The 24,210-nt window shown below is 43.1% G+C and overlaps 17 non-coding genes across 17 annotated transcripts; all 17 read right to left on the bottom strand.

The window, feature by feature from the left end:
- Positions 1 to 342: 342 nt before the first annotated feature.
- Positions 343 to 416, bottom strand: TRNAI-AAU (transfer RNA isoleucine (anticodon AAU)). Its single transcript has one exon. It is a non-coding gene; the product is annotated as a tRNA-Ile (tRNA).
- Positions 417 to 1,468: 1,052 nt separating this feature from the next.
- Positions 1,469 to 1,542, bottom strand: TRNAI-AAU (transfer RNA isoleucine (anticodon AAU)). Its single transcript has one exon. It is a non-coding gene; the product is annotated as a tRNA-Ile (tRNA).
- A 1,054-nt stretch (positions 1,543 to 2,596) lies between these two features.
- Positions 2,597 to 2,670, bottom strand: TRNAI-AAU (transfer RNA isoleucine (anticodon AAU)). Its single transcript has one exon. It is a non-coding gene; the product is annotated as a tRNA-Ile (tRNA).
- Positions 2,671 to 3,395: 725 nt separating this feature from the next.
- TRNAI-AAU (transfer RNA isoleucine (anticodon AAU)) lies at positions 3,396 to 3,469 on the bottom strand. Its single transcript has one exon. It is a non-coding gene; the product is annotated as a tRNA-Ile (tRNA).
- A 1,476-nt stretch (positions 3,470 to 4,945) lies between these two features.
- TRNAI-AAU (transfer RNA isoleucine (anticodon AAU)) lies at positions 4,946 to 5,019 on the bottom strand. The gene has a single exon. It is a non-coding gene; the product is annotated as a tRNA-Ile (tRNA).
- Positions 5,020 to 5,741: 722 nt separating this feature from the next.
- TRNAI-AAU (transfer RNA isoleucine (anticodon AAU)) lies at positions 5,742 to 5,815 on the bottom strand. Its single transcript has one exon. It is a non-coding gene; the product is annotated as a tRNA-Ile (tRNA).
- A 726-nt stretch (positions 5,816 to 6,541) lies between these two features.
- Positions 6,542 to 6,615, bottom strand: TRNAI-AAU (transfer RNA isoleucine (anticodon AAU)). Its single transcript has one exon. It is a non-coding gene; the product is annotated as a tRNA-Ile (tRNA).
- Positions 6,616 to 9,268: 2,653 nt separating this feature from the next.
- Positions 9,269 to 9,342, bottom strand: TRNAI-AAU (transfer RNA isoleucine (anticodon AAU)). Its single transcript has one exon. It is a non-coding gene; the product is annotated as a tRNA-Ile (tRNA).
- A 3,415-nt stretch (positions 9,343 to 12,757) lies between these two features.
- On the bottom strand, positions 12,758 to 12,831 carry TRNAI-AAU (transfer RNA isoleucine (anticodon AAU)). Its single transcript has one exon. It is a non-coding gene; the product is annotated as a tRNA-Ile (tRNA).
- Positions 12,832 to 13,508: 677 nt separating this feature from the next.
- Positions 13,509 to 13,582, bottom strand: TRNAI-AAU (transfer RNA isoleucine (anticodon AAU)). Its single transcript has one exon. It is a non-coding gene; the product is annotated as a tRNA-Ile (tRNA).
- A 2,620-nt stretch (positions 13,583 to 16,202) lies between these two features.
- On the bottom strand, positions 16,203 to 16,310 carry TRNAI-AAU (transfer RNA isoleucine (anticodon AAU)). Its single transcript has 2 exons — positions 16,273 to 16,310; positions 16,203 to 16,238 (listed from the first exon to the last, which is right to left on the bottom strand). It is a non-coding gene; the product is annotated as a tRNA-Ile (tRNA).
- Positions 16,311 to 17,788: 1,478 nt separating this feature from the next.
- TRNAI-AAU (transfer RNA isoleucine (anticodon AAU)) lies at positions 17,789 to 17,862 on the bottom strand. Its single transcript has one exon. It is a non-coding gene; the product is annotated as a tRNA-Ile (tRNA).
- Positions 17,863 to 18,538: 676 nt separating this feature from the next.
- TRNAI-AAU (transfer RNA isoleucine (anticodon AAU)) lies at positions 18,539 to 18,612 on the bottom strand. Its single transcript has one exon. It is a non-coding gene; the product is annotated as a tRNA-Ile (tRNA).
- A 1,069-nt stretch (positions 18,613 to 19,681) lies between these two features.
- On the bottom strand, positions 19,682 to 19,755 carry TRNAI-AAU (transfer RNA isoleucine (anticodon AAU)). The gene has a single exon. It is a non-coding gene; the product is annotated as a tRNA-Ile (tRNA).
- Positions 19,756 to 22,375: 2,620 nt separating this feature from the next.
- Positions 22,376 to 22,483, bottom strand: TRNAI-AAU (transfer RNA isoleucine (anticodon AAU)). Its single transcript has 2 exons — positions 22,446 to 22,483; positions 22,376 to 22,411 (listed from the first exon to the last, which is right to left on the bottom strand). It is a non-coding gene; the product is annotated as a tRNA-Ile (tRNA).
- Positions 22,484 to 23,160: 677 nt separating this feature from the next.
- TRNAI-AAU (transfer RNA isoleucine (anticodon AAU)) lies at positions 23,161 to 23,234 on the bottom strand. Its single transcript has one exon. It is a non-coding gene; the product is annotated as a tRNA-Ile (tRNA).
- Positions 23,235 to 23,910: 676 nt separating this feature from the next.
- Positions 23,911 to 23,984, bottom strand: TRNAI-AAU (transfer RNA isoleucine (anticodon AAU)). The gene has a single exon. It is a non-coding gene; the product is annotated as a tRNA-Ile (tRNA).
- Positions 23,985 to 24,210: the final 226 nt, after the last annotated feature.

Here is a 24,210-nt window from a genome sequence, read left to right as displayed (position 1 = left end):
CCAAATTGACAAAGTGGCCAATACTGGGATCAAATTCGCTAACTTGGCGTGATTAGCACCATGCTCAGTCAGAAAAAGTATGCTTCTGACTGGAGCATAGGAGGCAGGCCAGTTGCAGGGGGGAGTTTTCTTTCCGTGAAAGAAAATGCCTAACTCATTCACAAATACAACCCTTATCCTCACAACAACATTGGTTATGTCCGCAGCAGTACTGACCCGTGACTATGTATGCACAGCTGCTTCCAACAAAACAGCAATCTTGTGTTAGTAACTCTAAAGCTGTGAGTGCCAATTCTGCATCAATCTCATCCTTCTGCAGAAATATTTCCCAAAATGACAAAGTGGCCAATACGGGGATCGAACCCGTGACCTTGGCGTTATTAGCACCACGCTCTAACCAACTGAGCTAACCGGCCAGCTGAGAGGAATATTTCTGACTGGACCATAAGAGGGAGGCCAGTTGCAGGGGGATTTTTTCTTCCCTTGGAAAAAAAATGCCTAACTCATTCACACATAAAACCCTTATCCTCACAACAACCTAAAGAAAAACTACATGTGATCTGAAGGAAATTCATGAATATGACAATTATCTTCAAACTGACTTGTAGCCTGCATCACATTTAAGTAGAACTGGGACAAAGAAGGTTAAATGCATCTCATTGGTCATTTCCCACAGCAGTACTGACCTGTGACCATTTATGGACTGCTGCTTCCAACAAAACAGCAAACTAGTCATAGTAAATCTAAAGCTGTGGTTGGGAATTCTGCATCAATCTAATGCTTCTGCAGACATTTTTCCCAAATTGACAAAGTGGCCAATACTGGGATCAAACTCGCTAACTTGGCGTGATTAGCAAGATGCTCAGTCAGAAAAAGTATGCTTCTGACTGGAGCATAGGAGGGAGGCCAGTTGCAGGGGGGAGTTTTCTTTCCTTGAAAGAAAATGCCTAACTCATTCACAAATACAACCCTTATCCTCACAACAACATTGGTTATGTCCGCAGCAGTACTGACCCGTGACTATGTATGCACAGCGGCTTCCAACAAAACAGCAATCTTATGTTAGTAACTCTAAAGCTGTGAGTGCCAATTGTGCATCAATCTCATCCTTCTGCAGACATTTTTCCCAAATTGACAAAGTGGCCAATACAGGGATCAAATACGCTAACTTGGCGTTATTAGCACCATGCTCAGTCAGAAAAAGTATGCTTCTGACTGGAGCATAGGAGGCAGGCCAGTTGCAGGGGGGAGTTTTCTTTCCGTGAAAGAAAATGCCTAACTCATTCACAAATACAACCCTTATCCTCACAACAACATTGGTTATGTCCGCAGCAGTACTGACCCGTGACTATGTATGCACAGCTGCTTCCAACAAAACAGCAATCTTGTGTTAGTAACTCTAAAGCTGTGAGTGCCAATTCTGCATCAATCTCATCCTTCTGCAGAAATATTTCCCAAAATGACAAAGTGGCCAATACGGGGATCGAACCCGTGACCTTGGCGTTATTAGCACCACGCTCTAACCAACTGAGCTAACCGGCCAGCTGAGAGGAATATTTCTGACTGGACCATAAGAGGGAGGCCAGTTGCAGGGGGATTTTTTCTTCCCTTGGAAAAAAAATGCCTAACTCATTCACACATAAAACCCTTATCCTCACAACAACCTAAAGAAAAACTACATGTGATCTGAAGGAAATTCATGAATATGACAATTATCTTCAAACTGACTTGTAGCCTGCATCACATTTAAGTAGAACTGGGACAAAGAAGGTTAAATGCATCTCATTGGTCATTTCCCACAGCAGTACTGACCTGTGACCATTTATGGACTGCTGCTTCCAACAAAACAGCAAACTAGTCATAGTAAATCTAAAGCTGTGGTTGGGAATTCTGCATCAATCTAATGCTTCTGCAGACATTTTTCCCAAATTGACAAAGTGGCCAATACTGGGATCAAACTCGCTAACTTGGCGTGATTAGCAAGATGCTCAGTCAGAAAAAGTATGCTTCTGACTGGAGCATAGGAGGGAGGCCAGTTGCAGGGGGGAGTTTTCTTTCCTTGAAAGAAAATGCCTAACTCATTCACAAATACAACCCTTATCCTCACAACAACATTGGTTATGTCCGCAGCAGTACTGACCCGTGACTATGTATGCACAGCGGCTTCCAACAAAACAGCAATCTTGTGTTAGTAACTCTAAAGCTGTGAGTGCCAATTGTGCATCAATCTCATCCTTCTGCAGACATTTTTCCCAAATTGACAAAGTGGCCAATACAGGGATCAAATACGCTAACTTGGCGTTATTAGCACCATGCTCAGTCAGAAAAAGTATGCCTTCTGACTGGAGCATAGGAGGGAGGCCAGTTGCAGGGCGGAGTTTTCTTCCCTTGAAAGAAAATGCCTAACTCATTCACAAATACAGCCCTTATCCTCACAACAACATTGGTTATGTCCCGCAGCGGTACTGACCCGTGACCAGGTATGCACAGCTGCTTCCAACAAAACAGCAATCTTGTGTTAGTAACTCTAAAGCTGTGAGTGCCAATTCTGCATCAATCTCATGCTTCTGCAGAAATATTTCCCAAAATGACAAAGTGGCCAATACGGGGATCGAAACCGTGACCTTGGCGTTATTAGCACCACGCTCTAACCAACTGAGCTAACCGGCCAGCTGAGAGGCATATATCTGACTGGACCATAAGAGGGAGGCCAGTTGCAGGGGGATTTTTTCTTCCCTTGGAAAAAAAATGCCTAACTCATTCACACATAAAACCCTTATCCTCACAACAACCTAAAGAAAAACTACATGTGATCTGAAGGAAATTCATGAATATGACAATTATCTTCAAACTGACTTGTAGCCTGCATCACATTTAAGTAGAACTGGGACAAAGAAGGTTAAATGCATCTCATTGGTCATTTCCCACAGCAGTACTGACCTGTGACCATTTATGGACTGCTGCTTCCAACAAAACAGCAAACTAGTCATAGTAAATCTAAAGCTGTGGGTGGGAATTCTGCATCAATCACATGCTTCTGCAGAAATATTTCCCAAATTGACAAAGTGGCCAATACTGGGATCAAATTCGCTAACTTGGCTTGATTAGCACCATGCTCAGTCAGAAAAAGTATGCCTTCTGACTGGAGCATAGGAGGGAGGCCAGTTGCAGGGGGGAGTTTTCTTCCTTTGAAAGAAAATGCCTAACTCATTCACAAATACAACCCTTATCCTCACAACAACATTGGTTATGTCCGCAGCAGTACTGACCCGTGACTATGTATGCACAGCTGCTTCCAACAAAACAGCAATCTTGTGTTAGTAACTCTAAAGCTGTGAGTGCCAATTCTGCATCAATCTCATCCTTCTGCAGAAATATTTCCCAAAATGACAAAGTGGCCAATACGGGGATCAAACCCGTGACCTTGGCGTTATTAGCACCACGCTCTAACCAACTGAGCTAACCGGCCAGCTGAGAGTCTTGTTCCCTTGGAAAAAAATGCCTAACTCATTCACACATAAAACCCTTATCCTCACAACAACCTAAAGAAAAACTACATGTGATCTGAAGGAAATTCATGAATATTACAATTATCTTCAAACTGACTTGTGGCCTGCATCACATTTAAGTAGTACTGCGACAAAGAAGGTTAAATGCATCTCATTGGTCATTTCCCACAGCAGTACTGACCTGTGACCATTTATGGACTGCTGCTTCCAACAAAACAGCAAACTAGTCATAGTAAATATAAAGCTGTGGGTGGGAATTCTGCATCAATCTCATGCTTCTGCAGAAATATTTCCCAAATTGACAAAGTGGCCAATACTGGGATCAAATTCGCTAACTTGGCGTGATTAGCACCATGCTCAGTCAGAAAAAGTAAGCCTTCTGACTGGAGCATAGGAGGGAGGCCAGTTGCAGGGGGGAGCTTTCTTCCCTTGAAAGAAAATGCCTAACTCATTCACAAATACAACCCTTATCCTCACAACAACATTGGTTATGTCCCGCAGCAGTACTGACCCGTGACCATGTATGCACAGCTGCTTCCAACAAAACAGCAATCTTGTGTTAGTAACTCTAAAGCTGTGAGTGCCAATTCTGCATCAATCTCATGCTTCTGCAGAAATATTTCCCAAAATGACAAAGTGGCCAATACGGGGATCGAACCCGTGACCTTGGCATTATTCGCACCACACTCTAACCAACTGAGCTAACCGACCAGCTGAGAGTCCTGTTTCTGACTGGAGCATAAGAGGGAGGCCAGTTGCAGGGGGATTTTTTCTTCCCTTTCAAAAAAAATGCCTAAGTCATTCACACATAAAACCCTTATCCTCACAACAACCTAAAGAAAAACTACATGTGATCTGAAGGAAATTCATGAATATGACAATTATCTTCAAACTGACGTGTAGCCTGCATCACATTTAAGTAGAACTGGGACAAAGAAGGTTAAATGCATCTCATTGGTCATTTCCCACAGCAGTAATGACCTGTGACCATTTATGGACTGCTGCTTCCAACAAAACAGGAAACTAGTCATAGTAAATCTAAAGCTGTGGGTGGGAATTCTGCATCAATCTCATGCTTCTGCAGAAATATTTCCCAAATTGACAAAGTGGCCAATACTGGGATCAAATTCGCTAACTTGGCGTGATTAGCACCATGCTCAGTCAGAAAAAGTATGCCTTCTGACTGGAGCATAGGAGGGAGGCCAGTTGCAGGGGGGAGTTTTCTTCCCTTGAAAGAAAATGACTAACTCATTCACAAATACAACCCTTATCCTCACAACAACATTAGTTATGTCCGCAGCAGTACTGACCCGTGACTATGTATGCACAGTTGCTTCCAACAAAACAGCAATCTTGTGTTAGTAACTCTAAAGCTGTGAGTGCCAATTCTGCATCAATCTCATCCTTCTGCAGAAATATTTCCCAAAATGACAAAGTGGCCAATACGGGGATCGAACCCGTGACCTTGGCGTTATTAGCACCACGCTCTAACCAACTGAGCTAACCGGCCAGCTGAGAAACAAATTTCTAACTGGAGCATAAGAGGGAGGCCAGTTGCAGGGGGATTTTTTCTTCCCTTGGAAAAAAAATGCCTAACTCATTCACACATAAAACCCTTATCCTCACAACAACCTAAAGAAAAACTACATGTGATCTGAAGGAAATTCACGAATATGACAATTATCTTCAAACTGACTTGTAGCCTGCATCACATTTAAGTAGAACTGGGACAAAGAAGGTTAAATGCATCTCATTGGTCATTTCCCACAGCAGTACTGACCTGTGACCATTTATGGACTGCTGCTTCCAACAAAACAGGAAACTAGTCATAGTAAATCTAAAGCTGTGGGTGGGAATTCTGCATCAATCTCATGCTTCTGCAGAAATATTTCCCAAATTGACAAAGTGGCCAATACTGGGATCAAATTCGCTAACTTGGCGTGATTAGCACCATGCTCAGTCAGAAAAAGTATGCCTTCTGACTGGAGCATAGGAGGGAGGCCAGTTGCAGGGGGGAGTTTTCTTCCCTTGAAAGAAAATGCCTAACTCATTCACAAATACAACCCTTATCCTCACAACATTAGTTATGTCCGCAGCAGTACTGACCCGTGACTATGTATGCACAGCTGCTTCCAACAAAACAGCAATCTTGTGTTAGTAACTCTAAAGCTGTGAGTGCCAATTGTGCATCAATCTCATCCTTCTGCAGAAATATTTCCCAAAATGACAAAGTGGCCAATACGGGGATTGAACCCGTGACCTTGGCATTATTAACACCACGCTCTAACCAACTGAGCTAACCGGCCAGCTGTGAGGAATATTTCTGACTGGAGCATAAGAGGGAGGCCAGTTGCAGGGGGACTTTTTCTTCCCTTGGAAAAAAAATACCTAACTCATTCACACATAAAACCCTTATCCTCACAACAACCTAAAGAAAAACTACATGTGATCTGAAGGAAATTCACGAATATGACAATTATCTTCAAACTGACTTGTAGCCTGCATCACATTTAAGTAGAACTGGGACAAAGAAGGTTAAATGCATCTCATTGGTCATTTCCCACAGCAGTACTGACCTGTGACCATTTATGGACTGCTGTTTCCAACAAAACAGCAAACTAGTCATAGTAAATATAAAGCTGTGGGTGGGAATTCTGCATCAATCTCATGCTTCTGCAGAAATATTTCCCAAATTGACAAAGTGGCCAATACTGGGATCAAATTCGCTAACTTGGCGTGATTAGCACCATGCTCAGTCAGAAAAAGTAAGCCTTCTGACTGGAGCATAGGAGGGAGGCCAGTTGCAGGGGGGAGCTTTCTTCCCTTGAAAGAAAATGCCTAACTCATTCACAAATACAACCCTTATCCTCACAACAACATTGGTTATGTCCCGCAGCAGTACTGACCCGTGACCATGTATGCACAGCTGCTACCAACAAAACAGCAATCTTGTGTTAGTAACTCTAAAGCTGTGAGTGCCAATTCTGCATCAATCTCATGCTTCTGCAGAAATATTTCCCAAAATGACAAAGTGGCCAATACGGGGATCGAACCCGTGACCTTGGCATTATTAGCACCACGCTCTAACCAACTGAGCTAACCGACCAGCTGAGAGTCCAGTTTCTGACTGGAGCATAAGAGGGAGGCCAGTTGCAGGGGGATTTTTTCTCCCCTTGCAAAAAAAATGCCTAAATCATTCACACATAAAACCCTTATCCTCACAACAACCTAAAGAAAAACTACATGTGATCTGAAGGAAATTCATGAATTTGACAATTACCATCAAACTGACGTGTAGCCTGCATCACATTTAAGTAGAACTGGGACAAAGAAGGTTAAATGCATCTCATTGGTCATTTCCCACAGCAGTACTGACCTGTGACCATTTATGGACTGCTGCTTCCAACAAAACAGCAAACTAGTCATAGTAAATCTAAAGCTGTGGGTGGGAATTCTGCATCAATCTCATGCTTCTGCAGAAATATTTCCCAAATTGACAAAGTGGCCAATACTGGGATCAAATTCGCTAACTTGGCGTGATTAGCACCATGCTCAGTCAGAAAAAGTATGCCTTCTGACTGGAGCATAGGAGGGAGGCCAGTTGCAGGGGGGAGTTTTCTTCCCTTGAAAGAAAATGCCTAACTCATTCACAAATACAACCCTTATCCTCACAACAACATTGGTTATGTCCGCAGCAGTACTGACCCGTGACTATGTATGCACAGCTGCTTCCAACAAAACAGCAATCTTGTGTTAGTAACTCTAAAGCTGTGAGTGCCAATTCTGCATCAATCTCATGCTTCTGCAGAAATATTTCCCAAAATGACAAAGTGGCCAATACAGGGATAGAACCCGTGACCTTGGCGTTATTAGCACCACGCTCTAACCAACTGAGCTAACCGACCAGCTGAGAGTCCTGTTTCTGACTGGAGCATTAGAGGGTGGCCAGTTGCAGGGGGATTTTTTCTTCCCTTGGAAAAAAAATGCCTAAGTCATTCACACATAAAACCCTTATCCTCACAACAACCTAAAGAAAAACTACATGTGATCTAAAGGAAATTCATGAATATGACAATTATCTTCAAACTGACTTGTAGCCTGCATCACATTTAAGTAGAACTGGGACAAAGAAGGTTAAATGCATCTCATTGGTCATTTCCCACAGCAGTACTGACCTGTGACCATTCATGGACTGCTGCTTCCAACAAAACAGCAAACTAGTCATAGTAAATCTAAAGCTGTGGGTGAGAATTCTGCATCAATCTCATGCTTCTGCAGAAATATTTCCCAAATTGACAAAGTGGCCAATACTGGGATCAAATCCGCTAACTTGGCGTGATTAGCACCATGCTCAGTCAGAAAAAGTATGCCTTCTGACTGGAGCATAGGAGGGAGGCCAGTTGCAGGGGGGAGTTTTCTTCCCTTGAAAGAAAATGCCTAACTCATTCACAAATACAACCCTTATCCTCACAACAACATTGGTTATGTCCCGCAGCAGTACTGACCTGTGACCATGTATGCACAGCTGCTTCCAACAAAACAGCAATCTTGTGTTAGTAACTCTAAAGCTGTGAGTGCCAATTCTGCATCAATCTCATGCTTCTGCAGAAATATTTCCCAAAATGACAAGGAGGCCAATACGGGGACCCGTGACCTTGCCATTATTAGCACCACGCTCTAACCAAATGAGCTAAACAGCCAGCTGAGAGGTTTGTTTCTGACTCAAGCATAAGCAGGAGGCCAGTTGTAGGGGGATGTTTTCTTCCCTTGGAAAAAAAATGCCTAACTCATTCACAAATACAACCCTTATCCTCACAAAAACATTGGTTATGTCCGCAGCAGTACTGACCCATGACTATGTATGCACAGCTGCTTCCAACAAAACAGCAATCTTGTGTTAGTAACTCTAAAGCTGTGAGTGCCAATTCTGCATCAATCTCATGCTTCTGCAGAAATATTTCCCAAAATGACAAAGTGGCCAACACGGGGATCAAACCCGTGACCTTGGCGTTATTAGCACCACGCTCTAACCGTGACCTTGGCGTTATTAGCACCACGCTCTAACCAACTGAGCTAACCGGCCAGCTGAGAGTCTTTTTCCCTTGGAAAAAAATGCCTAACTCATTCACACATAAAACCCTTATCCTCACAACAACCTAAAGAAAAACTACATGTGATCTGAAGGAAATTCATGAATATGACAATTATCTTCAAACTGACTTGTAGCCTGCATCACATTTAAGTAGAACTGGGACAAAGAAGGTTAAATGCATCTCATTGGTCATTTCCCACAGCAGTACTGACCTGTGACCATTTATGGACTGCTGCTTCCAACAAAACAGCAAACTAGTCATATTAAATCTAAAGCTGTGGGTGGGAATTCTGCATCAATCTCATGCTTCTGCAGAAATATTTCCCAAATTGACAAAGTGGCCAATACTGGGATCAAATTCGCTAACTTGGCGTGATTAGCACCATGCTCAGTCAGAAAAAGTATGCCTTCTGACTGGAGCATAGGAGGGAGGCCAGTTGCAGGGGGGAGTTTTCTTCCCTTGAAAGAAAATGCCTAACTCATTCACAAATACAACCCTTATCCTCACAACAACATTGGTTATGTCCGCAGCAGTACTGACCCGTGACTATGTATGCACAGCTGCTTCCAACAAAACAGCAATCTTGTGTTAGTAACTCTAAAGCTGTGAGTGCCAATTCTGCATCAATCTCATGCTTCAGCAGAAATATTTCCCAAAATGACAAAGTGGCCAATACGGGGATCGAACCCGTGACCTTGGCGTTATTAGCACCACGCTCTAACCAACTGAGCTAACCGACCAGCTGAGAGTCCTGTTTCTGACTGGAGCATTAGAGGGAGGCCAGTTGCAGGGGGATTTTTTCTTCCCTTGGAAAAAAAATGCCTAAGTCATTCACACATAAAACCCTTATCCTCACAACAACCTAAAGAAAAACTACATGTGATCTGAAGGAAATTCACGAATATGACAATTATCTTCAAACTGACTTGTAGCCTGCATCACATTTAAGTAGAACTGGGACAAAGAAGGTTAAATGCATCTCATTGGTCATTTCCCACAGCAGTACTGACCTGTGACCATTTATGGACTGCTGTTTCCAACAAAACAGCAAACTAGTCATAGTAAATATAAAGCTGTGGGTGGGAATTCTGCATCAATCTCATGCTTCTGCAGAAATATTTCCCAAATTGACAAAGTGGCCAATACTGGGATCAAATTCGCTAACTTGGCGTGATTAGCACCATGCTCAGTCAGAAAAAGTAAGCCTTCTGACTGGAGCATAGGAGGGAGGCCAGTTGCAGGGGGGAGCTTTCTTCCCTTGAAAGAAAATGCCTAACTCATTCACAAATACAACCCTTATCCTCACAACAACATTGGTTATGTCCCGCAGCAGTACTGACCCGTGACCATGTATGCACAGCTGCTACCAACAAAACAGCAATCTTGTGTTAGTAACTCTAAAGCTGTGAGTGCCAATTCTGCATCAATCTCATGCTTCTGCAGAAATATTTCCCAAAATGACAAAGTGGCCAATATGGGGATCGAACCCGTGACCTTGGCATTATTAGCACCACGCTCTAACCAACTGAGCTAACCGACCAGCTGAGAGTCCTGTTTCTGACTGGAGCATAAGAGGGAGGCCAGTTGCAGGGGGATTTTTTCTTCCCTTGCAAAAAAAATGCCTAAGTCATTCACACATAAAACCCTTATCCTCACAACAACCTAAAGAAAAACTACATGTGATCTGAAGGAAATTCATGAATTTGACAATTACCTTCAAACTGACGTGTAGCCTGCATCACATTTAAGTAGAACTGGGACAAAGAAGGTTAAATGCATCTCATTGGTCATTTCCCACAGCAGTACTGACCTGTGACCATTTATGGACTGCTGCTTCCAACAAAACAGCAAACTAGTCATAGTAAATCTAAAGCTGTGGGTGGGAATTCTGCATCAATCTCATGCTTCTGCAGAAATATTTCCCAAATTGACAAAGTGGCCAATACTGGGATCAAATCCGCTAACTTGGCGTGATTAGCACCATGCTCAGTCAGAAAAAGTATGCCTTCTGACTGGAGCATAGGAGGGAGGCCAGTTGCAGGGGTGGAGTTTTCTTCCCTTGAAAGAAAATGCCTAACTCATTCACAAATACAACCCTTATCCTCACAACAACATTGGTTATGTCCCGCAGCAGTACTGACCCGTGTCCATGTATGCACAGCTGCTTCCAACAAAACAGCAATCTTGTGTTAGTAACTCTAAAGCTGTGAGTGCCAATTCTGCATCAATCTCATGCTTCTGCAGAAATATTTCCCAAAATGACAAAGTGGCCAATACAGGGATCGAACCCGTGACCTTGGCGTTATTAGCACCACGCTCTAACCAACTTAGCTAACCGACCAGCTGAGAGTCCTGTTTCTGACTGGAGCATAAGAGGGAGGCCAGTTGCAGGGGGATTTTTTCTTCCCTTGCAAAAAAAATGCCTAAGTCATTCACACATAAAACCCTTATCCTCACAACAACCTAAAGAAAAACTACATGTGATCTGAAGGAAATTCATGAATTTGACAATTACCTTCAAACTGACGTGTAGCCTGCATCACATTTAAGTAGAACTGGGACAAAGAAGGTTAAATGCATCTCATTGGTCATTTCCCACAGCAGTACTGACCTGTGACCATTTATGGACTGCTGCTTCCAACAAAACAGCAAACTAGTCATAGTAAATCTAAAGCTGTGGGTGGGAATTCTGCATCAATCTCATGCTTCTGCAGAAATATTTCCCAAATTGACAAAGTGGCCAATACTGGGATCAAATCCGCTAACTTGGCGTGATTAGCACCATGCTCAGTCAGAAAAAGTATGCCTTCTGACTGGAGCATAGGAGGGAGGCCAGTTGCAGGGGCGAGTTTTCTTCCCTTGAAAGAAAATGCCTAACTCATTCACAAATACAACCCTTATCCTCACAACAACATTGGTTATGTCCCGCAGCAGTACTGACCCGTGACCATGTATGCACAGCTGCTACCAACAAAACAGCAATCTTGTGTTAGTAACTCTAAAGCTGTGAGTGCCAATTCTGCATCAATCTCATGCTTCTGCAGAAATATTTCCCAAAATGACAAAGTGGCCAATACGGGGATCGAACCCGTGACCTTGGCGTTCCCACGCTCTAACCAACTGAGCTAACCGGCCAGCTGAGAGTCTTTTTCCCTTGGAAAAAAATGCCTAACTCATTCACACATAAAACCCTTATCCTCACAACAACCTAAAGAAAAACTACATGTGATCTGAAGGAAATTCATGAATATGACAATTATCTTCAAACTGACTTGTAGCCTGCATCACATTTAAGTAGAACTGGGACAAAGAAGGTTAAATGCATCTCATTGGTCATTTCCCACAGCAGTACTGACCTGTGACCATTTATGGACTGCTGCTTCCAACAAAACAGCAAACTAGTCATAGTAAATCTAAAGCTGTGGGTGGGAATTCTGCATCAATCTCATGCTTCTGCAGAAATATTTCCCAAATTGACAAAGTGGCCAATACTGGGATCAAATCCGCTAACTTGGCGTGATTAGCACCATGCTCAGTCAGAAAAAGTATGCCTTCTGACTGGAGCATAGGAGGGAGGCCAGTTGCATGGGGGAGTTTTCTTCCCTTGAAAGAAAAAGCCTAACTCATTCACAAATACAACCCTTATCCTCACAACAACATTGGTTATGTCCCGCAGCAGTACTGACCCGTGACCATGTATGCACAGCTGCTTCCAACAAAACAGCAATCTTGTGTTAGTAACTCTAAAGCTGTGAGTGCCAATTCTGCATCAATCTCATGCTTCTGCAGAAATATTTCCCAAAATGACAAGGAGGCCAATACGGGGACCCGTGACCTTGCCATTATTAGCACCACGCTCTAACCAAATGAGCTAAACAGCCAGCTGACAGGTTTGTTTCTGACTCAAGCATAAGCAGGAGGCCAGTTGTAGGGGGATGTTTTCTTCCCTTGGAAAAAAATGCCTAACTCATTCACAAATACAACCCTTATCCTCACAACAACATTGGTTATGTCCGCAGCAGTACTGACCCGTGACTATGTATGCACAGCTGCTTCCAACAAAACAGCAATCTTGTGTTAGTAACTCTAAAGCTGTGAGTGCCAATTCTGCATCAATCTCATGCTTCTAAAGAAATATTTCCCAAAATGACAAAGTGGCCAATACGGGGATCGAACCCGTGACCTTGGCGTTATTAGCACCACGCTCTAACCAACTGAGCTAACCGGCCAGCTGAGAGTCTTTTTCCCTTGGAAAAAAATGCCTAACTCATTCACACATAAAACCCTTATCCTCACAACAACCTAAAGAAAAACTACATGTGATCTGAAGGAAATTCATGAATATGACAATTATCTTCAAACTGACTTGTAGCCTGCATCACATTTAAGTAGAACTGGGACAAAGAAGGTTAAATGCATCTCATTGGTCATTTCCCACAGCATTACTGACCTGTGACCATTTATGGACTGCTGCTTCCAACAAAACAGCAAACTAGTCATATTAAATCTAAAGCTGTGGGTGGGAATTCTGCATCAATCTCATGCTTCTGCAGAAATATTTCCCAAATTGACAAAGTGGCCAATACTGGGATCAAATTCGCTAACTTGGCGTGATTAGCACCATGCTCAGTCAGAAAAAGTATGCCTTCTGACTGGAGCATAGGAGGGAGGCCAGTTGCAGGGGGGAGTTTTCTTCCCTTGAAAGAAAATGCCTAACTCATTCACAAATACAACCCTTATCCTCACAACAACATTGGTTATGTCCCGCAGCAGTACTGACCCGTGACCATGTATGCACAGCTGCTACCAACAAAACAGCAATCTTGTGTTAGTAACTCTAAAGCTGTGAGTGCCAATTCTGCATCAATCTCATGCTTCTGCAGAAATATTTCCCAAAATGACAAAGTGGCCAATACGGGGATCGAACCCGTGACCTTGGCGTTATTAGCACCACGCTCTAACCAACTGAGCTAACCGGCCAGCTGAGAGTCTTTTTCCCTTGGAAAAAAATGCCTAACTCATTCACACATAAAACCCTTATCCTCACAACAACCTAAAGAAAAACTACATGTGATCTGAAGGAAATTCATGAATATGACAATTATCTTCAAACTGACTTGTAGCCTGCATCACATTTAAGTAGAACTGGGACAAAGAAGGTTAAATGCATCTCATTGGTCATTTCCCACAGCATTACTGACCTGTGACCATTTATGGACTGCTGCTTCCAACAAAACAGCAAACTAGTCATATTAAATCTAAAGCTGTGGGTGGGAATTCTGCATCAATCTCATGCTTCTGCAGAAATATTTCCCAAATTGACAAAGTGGCCAATACTGGGATCAAATTCGCTAACTTGGCGTGATTAGCACCATGCTCAGTCAGAAAAAGTATGCCTTCTGACTGGAGCATAGGAGGGAGGCCAGTTGCAGGGGGGAGTTTTCTTCCCTTGAAAGAAAATGCCTAACTCATTCACAAATACAACCCTTATCCTCACAACAACATTGGTTATGTCCCGCAGCAGTACTGACCCGTGACCATGTATGCACAGCTGCTACCAACAAAACAGCAATCTTGTGTTAGTAACTCTAAAGCTGTGAGTGCCAATTCTGCATCAATCTCATGCTTCTGCAGAAATATTTCCCAAAATGACAAAGTGGCCAATACGGGGATCGAACCCTTGACCTTGGCATTATTAGCACCACGGTCTAACCAACTGAGCTAACCGACCAGCTGAGAGTCCTGTTTCTGACTGGTGCATAAGAGGGAGGCCAGTTGCAGGGGGATTTTTTCTCCCCTTGCAAAAAAATGCCTAAATCATTCACACATAAAACCCTTATCCTCACAACAACCTAAAGAAAAACTACATGTGATCTGAAGGAAATTCATGAATTTGACAATTACCTTCAAACTGACGTGTAGCCTGCATCACATTTAAGTAGAACTGGGACAAAGAAGGTTAAATGCATCTCATTGGTCATTTCCCACAGCAGTACTGACCTGTGACCATTTATGGACTGCTGCTTCCAACAAAACAGCAAACTAGTCATAGTAAATCTAAAGCTGTGGGTGGGAATTCTGCATCAATCTCATGCTTCTGCAGAAATATTTCCCAAATTGACAAAGTGGCCAATACTGGGATCAAATCGGCTAACTTAGCGTGATTAGCACCATGGTCAGTCAGAAAAAGTATGCCTTCTGACTGGAGCATAGGAGGGAGGCCAGTTGCAGGGGGGAGTTTTCTTCCCTTGAAAGAAAATGCCTAACTCATTCACAAATACAACCCTTATCCTCACAACAACATTGGTTATGTCCCGCAGCAGTACTGACCCGTGACCATGTATGCACAGCTGCCTCCAACAAAACAGCAATCTTGTGTTAGTAACTCTAAAGCTGTGAGTGCCAATTCTGCATCAATCTCATGCTTCTGCAGAAATATTTCCCAAAATGACAAAGTGGCCAATACAGGGATCGAACCCGTGACCTTGGCGTTATTAGCACCACGCTCTAACCAACTTAGCTAACCGACCAGCTGCGAGTCCTGTTTCTGACTGGAGCATAAGAGGGAGGCCAGTTGCAGGGGGATTTTTTCTTCCCTTGCAAAAAAAATGCCTAAGTCATTCACACATAAAAACCTTATCCTCACAACAACCTAAAGAAAAACTACATGTGATCTGAAGGAAATTCATGAATTTGACAATTACCTTCAAACTGACGTGTAGCCTGCATCACATTTAAGTAGAACTGGGACAAAGAAGGTTAAATGCATCTCATTGGTCATTTCCCACAGCAGTACTGACCTGTGACCATTTATGGACTGCTGCTTCCAACAAAACAGCAAACTAGTCATAGTAAATCTAAAGCTGTGGGTGAGAATTCTGCATCAATCTCATGCTTCTGCAGAAATATTTCCCAAATTGACAAAGTGGCCAATACTGGGATCAAATCCGCTAACTTGGCGTGATTAGCACCATGCTCAGTCAGAAAAAGTATGCCTTCTGACTGGAGCATAGGAGGGAGGCCAGTTGCAGGGGGGAGTTTTCTTCCCTTGAAAGAAAATGCCTAACTCATTCACAAATACAACCCTTATCCTCACAACAACATTGGTTATGTCCCGCAGCAGTACTGACCCGTGACCATGTATGCACAGCTGCTTCCAACAAAACAGCAATCTTGTGTTAGTAACTCTAAAGCTGTGAGTGCCAATTCTGCATCAATCTCATGCTTCTGCAGAAATATTTCCCAAAATGACAAGGAGGCCAATACGGGGACCCGTGACCTTGCCATTATTAGCACCATGCTCTAACCAAATGAGCTAAACAGCCATCTGAGAGGTTTGTTTGTGACTCAAGCATAAGCAGGAGGCCAGTTGTAGGGGGATGTTTTCTTCCCTTGGAAAAAAAATGCCTAACTCATTCACAAATACAACCCTTATCCTCACAACAACATTGGTTATGTCCGCAGCAGTACTGACCCATGACTATGTATGCACAGCTGCTTCCAACAAAACAGCAATCTTGTGTTAGTAACTCTAAAGCTGTGAGTGCCAATTCTGCATCAATCTCATGCTTCTGCAGAAATATTTCCCAAAATGACAAAGTGGCCAATACGGGGATCGAACCCGTGACCTTGGCGTTATTAGCACCACGCTCTAACCGTGACCTTGGCGTTATTAGCACCACGCTCTAACCAACTGAGCTAACCGGCCAGCTGAGAGTCTTTTTCCCTTGGAAAAAAATGCCTAACTCATTCACACATAAAACCCTTATCCTCACAACAACCTAAAGAAAAACTACATGTGATCTGAAGGAAATTCATGAATATGACAATTATCTTCAAACTGACTTGTAGCCTGCATCACATTTAAGTAGAACTGGGACAAAGAAGGTTAAATGCATCTCATTGGTCATTTCCCACAGCAGTACTGACCTGTGACCATTTATGGACTGCTGCTTCCAACAAAACAGCAAACTAGTCATATTAAATCTAAAGCTGTGGGTGGGAATTCTGCATCAATCTCATGCTTCTGCAGAAATATTTCCCAAATTGACAAAGTGGCCAATACTGGGATCAAATTCGCTAACTTGGCGTGATTAGCACCATGCTCAGTCAGAAAAAGTATGCCTTCTGACTGGAGCATAGGAGGGAGGCCAGTTGCAGGGGGGAGTTTTCTTCCCTTGAAAGAAAATGCCTAACTCATTCACAAATACAACCCTTATCCTCACAACAACATTGGTTATGTCCCGCAGCAGTACTGACCCGTGACCATGTATGCACAGCTGCTACCAACAAAACAGCAATCTTGTGTTAGTAACTCTAAAGCTGTGAGTGCCAATTCTGCATCAATCTCATGCTTCTGCAGAAATATTTCCCAAAATGACAAAGTGGCCAATACTGGGATCGAACCCGTGACCTTGGCATTATTAGCACCACGCTCTAACCAACTGAGCTAACCGACCAGCTGAGAGTCCTGTTTCTGACTGGAGCATAAGAGGGAGGCCAGTTGCAGGGGGATTTTTTCTTCCCTTGCAAAAAAAATGCCTAAGTCATTCACACATAAAACCCTTATCCTCACAACAACCTAAAGAAAAACTACATGTGATCTGAAGGAAATTCATGAATTTGACAATTACCTTCAAACTGACGTGTAGCCTGCATCACATTTAAGTAGAACTGGGACAAAGAAGGTTAAATGCATCTCATTGGTCATTTCCCACAGCAGTACTGACCTGTGACCATTTATGGACTGCTGCTTCCAACAAAACAGCAAACTAGTCATAGTAAATCTAAAGCTGTGGGTGGGAATTCTGCATCAATCTCATGCTTCTGCAGAAATATTTCCCAAATTGACAAAGTGGCCAATACTGGGATCAAATCCGCTAACTTGGCGTGATTAGCACCATGCTCAGTCAGAAAAAGTATGCCTTCTGACTGGAGCATAGGAGGGAGGCCAGTTGCAGGGGTGGAGTTTTCTTCCCTTGAAAGAAAATGCCTAACTCATTCACAAATACAACCCTTATCCTCACAACAACATTGGTTATGTCCCGCAGCAGTACTGACCCGTGACCATGTATGCACAGCTGCTTCCAACAAAACAGCAATCTTGTGTTAGTAACTCTAAAGCTGTGAGTGCCAATTCTGCATCAATCTCATGCTTCTGCAGAAATATTTCCCAAAATGACAAAGTGGCCAATACGGGGATCGAACCCGTGACCTTGGCGTTATTAGCACCACGCTCTAACCAACTGAGCTAACCGGCCAGCTGAGAATCTTTTTCCCTTGGAAAAAAATGCCTAACTCATTCACACATGAAACCCTTATCCTCACAACAACCTAAAGAAAAACTACATGTGATCTGAAGGAAATTCATGAATATGACAATTATCTTCAAACTGACTTGTAGCCTGCATCACATTTAAGTAGAACTGGGACAAAGAAGGTTAAATGCATCTCATTGGTCATTTCCCACAGCAGTACTGACCTGTGACCATTTATGGACTGCTGCTTCCAACAAAACAGCAAACTAGTCATAGTAAATCTAAAGCTGTGGGTGGGAATTCTGCATCAATCTCATGCTTCTGCAGAAATATTTCCCAAATTGACAAAGTGGCCAATACTGGGATCAAATTCGCTAACTTGGCGTGATTAGCACCATGCTCAGTCAGAAAAAGTATGCCTTCTGACTGGAGCATAGGAGGGAGGCCAGTTGCAGGGGGGAGTTTTCTTCCCTTGAAAGAAAATGCCTAACTCATTCACAAATACAACCCTTATCCTCACAACAACATTGGTTATGTCCGCAGCAGTACTTACCCATGACTATGTATGCACAGCTGCTTCCAACAAAACAGCAATCTTGTGTTAGTAACTCTAAAGCTGTGAGTGCCAATTCTGCATCAATCTCATGCTTCTGCAGAAATATTTCCCAAAATGACAAAGTGGCCAATACGGGGATCGAACCCGTGACCTTGGCGTTATTAGCACCACGCTCTAACCAACTGAGCTAACCGACCAGCTGAGAGTCCTGTTTCTGACTGGAGCATTAGAGGGTGGCCAGTTGCAGGGGGATTTTTTCTTCCCTTGGAAAAAAAATGCCTAAGTCATTCACACATAAAACCCTTATCCTCACAACAACCTAAAGAAAAACTACATGTGATCTAAAGGAAATTCATGAATATGACAATTATCTTCGAACTGACTTGTAGCCTGCATCACATTTAAGTAGAACTGGGACAAAGAAGGTTAAATGCATCTCATTGGTCATTTCCCACAGCAGTACTGACCTGTGACCATTTATGGACTGCTGCTTCCAACAAAACAGCAAACTAGTCATAGTAAATCTAAAGCTGTGGGTGGGAATTCTGCATCAATCTCATGCTTCTGCAGAAATATTTCCCAAATTGACAAAGTGGCCAATACTGGGATCAAATCCGCTAACTTGGCGTGATTAGCACCATGCTCAGTCAGAAAAAGTATGCCTTCTGACTGGAGCATAGGAGGGAGGCCAGTTGCAGGGGGGAGTTTACTTCCCTTGAAAGAAAAAGCCTAACTCATTCACAAATACAACCCTTATCCTCACAACAACATTGGTTATGTCCCGCAGCAGTACTGACCCGTGACCATGTATGCACAGCTGCTTCCAACAAAACAGCAATCTTGTGTTAGTAACTCTAAAGCTGTGAGTGCCAATTCTGCATCAATCTCATGCTTCTGCAGAAATATTTCCCAAAATGACAAGGAGGCCAATACGGGGACCCGTGACCTTGCCATTATTAGCACCACGCTCTAACCAAATGAGCTAAACAGCCAGCTGACAGGTTTGTTTCTGACTCAAGCATAAGCAGGAGGCCAGTTGTAGGGGGATGTTTTCTTCCCTTGGAAAAAAATGCCTAACTCATTCACAAATACAACCCTTATCCTCACAACAACATTGGTTATGTCCGCAGCAGTACTGACCCGTGACTATGTATGCACAGCTGCTTCCAACAAAACAGCAATCTTGTGTTAGTAACTCTAAAGCTGTGAGTGCCAATTCTGCATCAATCTCATGCTTCTGCAGAAATATTTCCCAAAATGACAAAGTGCCCAATACGGGGATCGAACCCGTGACCTTGGCGTTATTAGCACCACGCTCTAACCAACTGAGCTAACCGGCCAGCTGAGTGTCTTTTTCCCTTGGAAAAAAATGCCTAACTCATTCACACATAAAACCCTTATCCTCACAACAACCTAAAGAAAAACTACATGTGATCTGAAGGAAATTCATGAATATGACAATTATCTTCAAACTGACTTGTAGCCTGCATCACATTTAAGTAGAACTGGGACAAAGAAGGTTAAATGCATCTCATTGGTCATTTCCCACAGCAGTACTGACCTGTGACCATTTATGGACTGCTGCTTCCAACAAAACAGCAAACTAGTCATATTAAATCTAAAGCTGTGGGTGGGAATTCTGCATCAATCTCATGCTTCTGCAGAAATATTTCCCAAATTGACAAAGTGGCCAATACTGGGATCAAATTCGCTAACTTGGCGTGATTAGCACCATGCTCAGTCAGAAAAAGTATGCCTTCTGACTGGAGCATAGGAGGGAGGCCAGTTGCAGGGGGGAGTTTTCTTCCCTTGAAAGAAAATGCCTAACTCATTCACAAATACAACCCTTATCCTCACAACAACATTGGTTATGTCCCGCAGCAGTACTGACCCGTGACCATGTATGCACAGCTGCTACCAACAAAACAGCAATCTTGTGTTAGTAACTCTAAAGCTGTGAGTGCCAATTCTGCATCAATCTCATGCTTCTGCAGAAATATTTCCCAAAATGACAAAGTGGCCAATACGGGGATCGAACCCGTGACCTTGGCATTATTAGCACCACGGTCTAACCAACTGAGCTAACCGACCAGCTGAGAGTCCTGTTTCTGACTGGTGCATAAGAGGGAGGCCAGTTGCAGGGGGATTTTTTCTCCCCTTGCAAAAAAATGCCTAAATCATTCACACATAAAACCCTTATCCTCACAACAACCTAAAGAAAAACTACATGTGATCTGAAGGAAATTAATGAATTTGACAATTACCTTCAAACTGACGTGTAGCCTGCATCACATTTAAGTAGAACTGGGACAAAGAAGGTTAAATGCATCTCATTGGTCATTTCCCACAGCAGTACTGACCTGTGACCATTTATGGACTGCTGCTTCCAACAAAACAGCAAACTAGTCATAGTAAATCTAAAGCTGTGGGTGGGAATTCTGCATCAATCTCATGCTTCTGCAGAACTATTTCCCAAATTGACAAAGTGGCCAATACTGGGATCAAATCGGCTAACTTGGCGTGATTAGCACCATGGTCAGTCAGAAAAAGTATGCCTTCTGACTGGAGCATAGGAGGGAGGCCAGTTGCAGGGGGGAGTTTTCTTCCCTTGAAAGAAAATGCCTAACTCATTCACAAATTCAACCCTTATCCTCACAACAACATTGGTTATGTCCCGCAGCAGTACTGACCCGTGACCATGTATGCACAGCTGCCTCCAACAAAACAGCAATCTTGTGTTAGTAACTCTAAAGCTGTGAGTGCCAATTCTGCATCAATCTCATGCTTCTGCAGAAATATTTCCCAAAATGACAAAGTGGCCAATACAGGGATCGAACCCGTGACCTTGGCGTTATTAGCACCACGCTCTAACCAACTTAGCTAACCGACCAGCTGCGAGTCCTGTTTCTGACTGGAGCATAAGAGGGAGGCCAGTTGCAGGGGGATTTTTTCTTCCCTTGCAAAAAAAATGCCTAAGTCATTCACACATAAAACCCTTATCCTCACAACAACCTAAAGAAAAACTACATGTGATCTGAAGGAAATTCATGAATTTGACAATTACCTTCAAACTGAAGTGTAGCCTGCATCACATTTAAGTAGAACTGGGACAAAGAAGGTTAAATGCATCTCATTGGTCATTTCCCACAGCAGTACTGACCTGTGACCATTTATGGACTGCTGCTTCCAACAAAACAGCAAACTAGTCATAGTAAATCTAAAGCTGTGGGTGAGAATTCTGCATCAATCTCATGCTTCTGCAGAAATATTTCCCAAATTGACAAAGTGGCCAATACTGGGATCAAATCCGCTAACTTGGCGTGATTAGCACCATGCTCAGTCAGAAAAAGTATGCCTTCTGACTGGAGCATAGGAGGGAGGCCAGTTGCAGGGGGGAGTTTTCTTCCCTTGAAAGAAAATGCCTAACTCATTCACAAATACAACCCTTATCCTCACAACAACATTGGTTATGTCCCGCAGCAGTACTGACCCGTGACCATGTATGCACAGCTGCTTCCAACAAAACAGCAATCTTGTGTTAGTAACTCTAAAGCTGTGAGTGCCAATTCTGCATCAATCTCATGCTTCTGCAGAAATATTTCCCAAAATGACAAGGAGGCCAATACGGGGACCCGTGACCTTGCCATTATTAGCACCATGCTCTAACCAAATGAGCTAAACAGCCAGCTGAGAGGTTTGTTTCTGACTCAAGCATAAGCAGGAGGCCAGTTGTAGGGGGATGTTTTCTTCCCTTGGAAAAAAAATGCCTAACTCATTCACAAATACAACCCTTATCCTCACAACAACATTGGTTATGTCCGCAGCAGTACTGACCCATGACTATGTATGCACAGCTGCTTCCAACAAAACAGCAATCTTGTGTTAGTAACTCTAAAGCTGTGAGTGCCAATTCTGCATCAATCTCATGCTTCTGCAGAAATATTTCCCAAAATGACAAAGTGGCCAATACGGGGATCGAACCCGTGACCTTGGCGTTATTAGCACCACGCTCTAACCGTGACCTTGGCGTTATTAGCACCACGCTCTAACCAACTGAGCTAACCGGCCAGCTGAGAGTCTTTTTCCCTTGGAAAAAAATGCCTAACTCATTCACACATAAAACCCTTATCCTCACAACAACCTAAAGAAAAACTACATGTGATCTGAAGGAAATTCATGAATATGACAATTATCTTCAAACTGACTTGTAGCCTGCATCACATTTAAGTAGAACTGGGACAAAGAAGGTTAAATGCATCTCATTGGTCATTTCCCACAGCAGTACTGACCTGTGACCATTTATGGACTGCTGCTTCCAACAAAACAGCAAACTAGTCATAGTAAATCTAAAGCTGTGGGTGGGAATTCTGCATCAATCTCATGCTTCTGCAGAAATATTTCCCAAATTGACAAAGTGGCCAATACTGGGATCAAATCCGCTAACTTGGCGTGATTAGCACCATGCTCAGTCAGAAAAAGTATGCCTTCTGACTGGAGCATAGGAGGGAGGCCAGTTGCAGGGGCGAGTTTTCTTCCCTTGAAAGAAAATGCCTAACTCATTCACAAATACAACCCTTATCCTCACAACAACATTGGTTATGTCCCGCAGCAGTACTGACCCGTGACCATGTATGCACAGCTGCTACCAACAAAACAGCAATCTTGTGTTAGTAACTCTAAAGCTGTGAGTGCCAATTCTGCATCAATCTCATGCTTCTGCAGAAATATTTCCCAAAATGACAAAGTGGCCAATACGGGGATCGAACCCGTGACCTTGGCGTTATTAGCACCACGCTCTAACCAACTGAGCTAACCGGCCAGCTGAGAATCTTTTTCCCTTGGAAAAAAATGCCTAACTCATTCACACATGAAACCCTTATCCTCACAACAACCTAAAGAAAAACTACATGTGATCTGAAGGAAATTCATGAATATGACAATTATCTTCAAACTGACTTGTAGCCTGCATCACATTTAAGTAGAACTGGGACAAAGAAGGTTAAATGCATCTCATTGGTCATTTCCCACAGCAGTACTGACCTGTGACCATTTATGGACTGCTGCTTCCAACAAAACAGCAAACTAGTCATAGTAAATCTAAAGCTGTGGGTGGGAATTCTGCATCAATCTCATGCTTCTGCAGAAATATTTCCCAAATTGACAAAGTGGCCAATACTGGGATCAAATTCGCTAACTTGGCGTGATTAGCACCATGCTCAGTCAGAAAAAGTATGCCTTCTGACTGGAGCATAGGAGGGAGGCCAGTTGCAGGGGGGAGTTTTCTTCCCTTGAAAGAAAATGCCTAACTCATTCACAAATACAACCCTTATCCTCACAACAACATTGGTTATGTCCGCAGCAGTACTTACCCATGACTATGTATGCACAGCTGCTTCCAACAAAACAGCAATCTTGTGTTAGTAACTCTAAAGCTGTGAGTGCCAATTCTGCATCAATCTCATGCTTCTGCAGAAATATTTCCCAAAATGACAAAGTGGCCAATACGGGGATCGAACCCGTGACCTTGGCGTTATTAGCACCACGCTCTAACCAACTGAGCTAACCGACCAGCTGAGAGTCCTGTTTCTGACTGGAGCATTAGAGGGTGGCCAGTTGCAGGGGGATTTTTTCTTCCCTTGGAAAAAAAATGCCTAAGTCATTCACACATAAAACCCTTATCCTCACAACAACCTAAAGAAAAACTACATGTGATCTAAAGGAAATTCATGAATATGACAATTATCTTCGAACTGACTTGTAGCCTGCATCACATTTAAGTAGAACTGGGACAAAGA

The sequence above is a fragment of the Ambystoma mexicanum genome, chromosome 1p (genome assembly GCF_040938575.1).
Source record: "Ambystoma mexicanum isolate Mex_15411 chromosome 1p, UKY_AmexF1_1, whole genome shotgun sequence".
Classification (NCBI taxonomy): domain Eukaryota; kingdom Metazoa; phylum Chordata; class Amphibia; order Caudata; family Ambystomatidae; genus Ambystoma; species Ambystoma mexicanum.
This window is presented reverse-complemented; position numbering and strand designations above follow the sequence as displayed.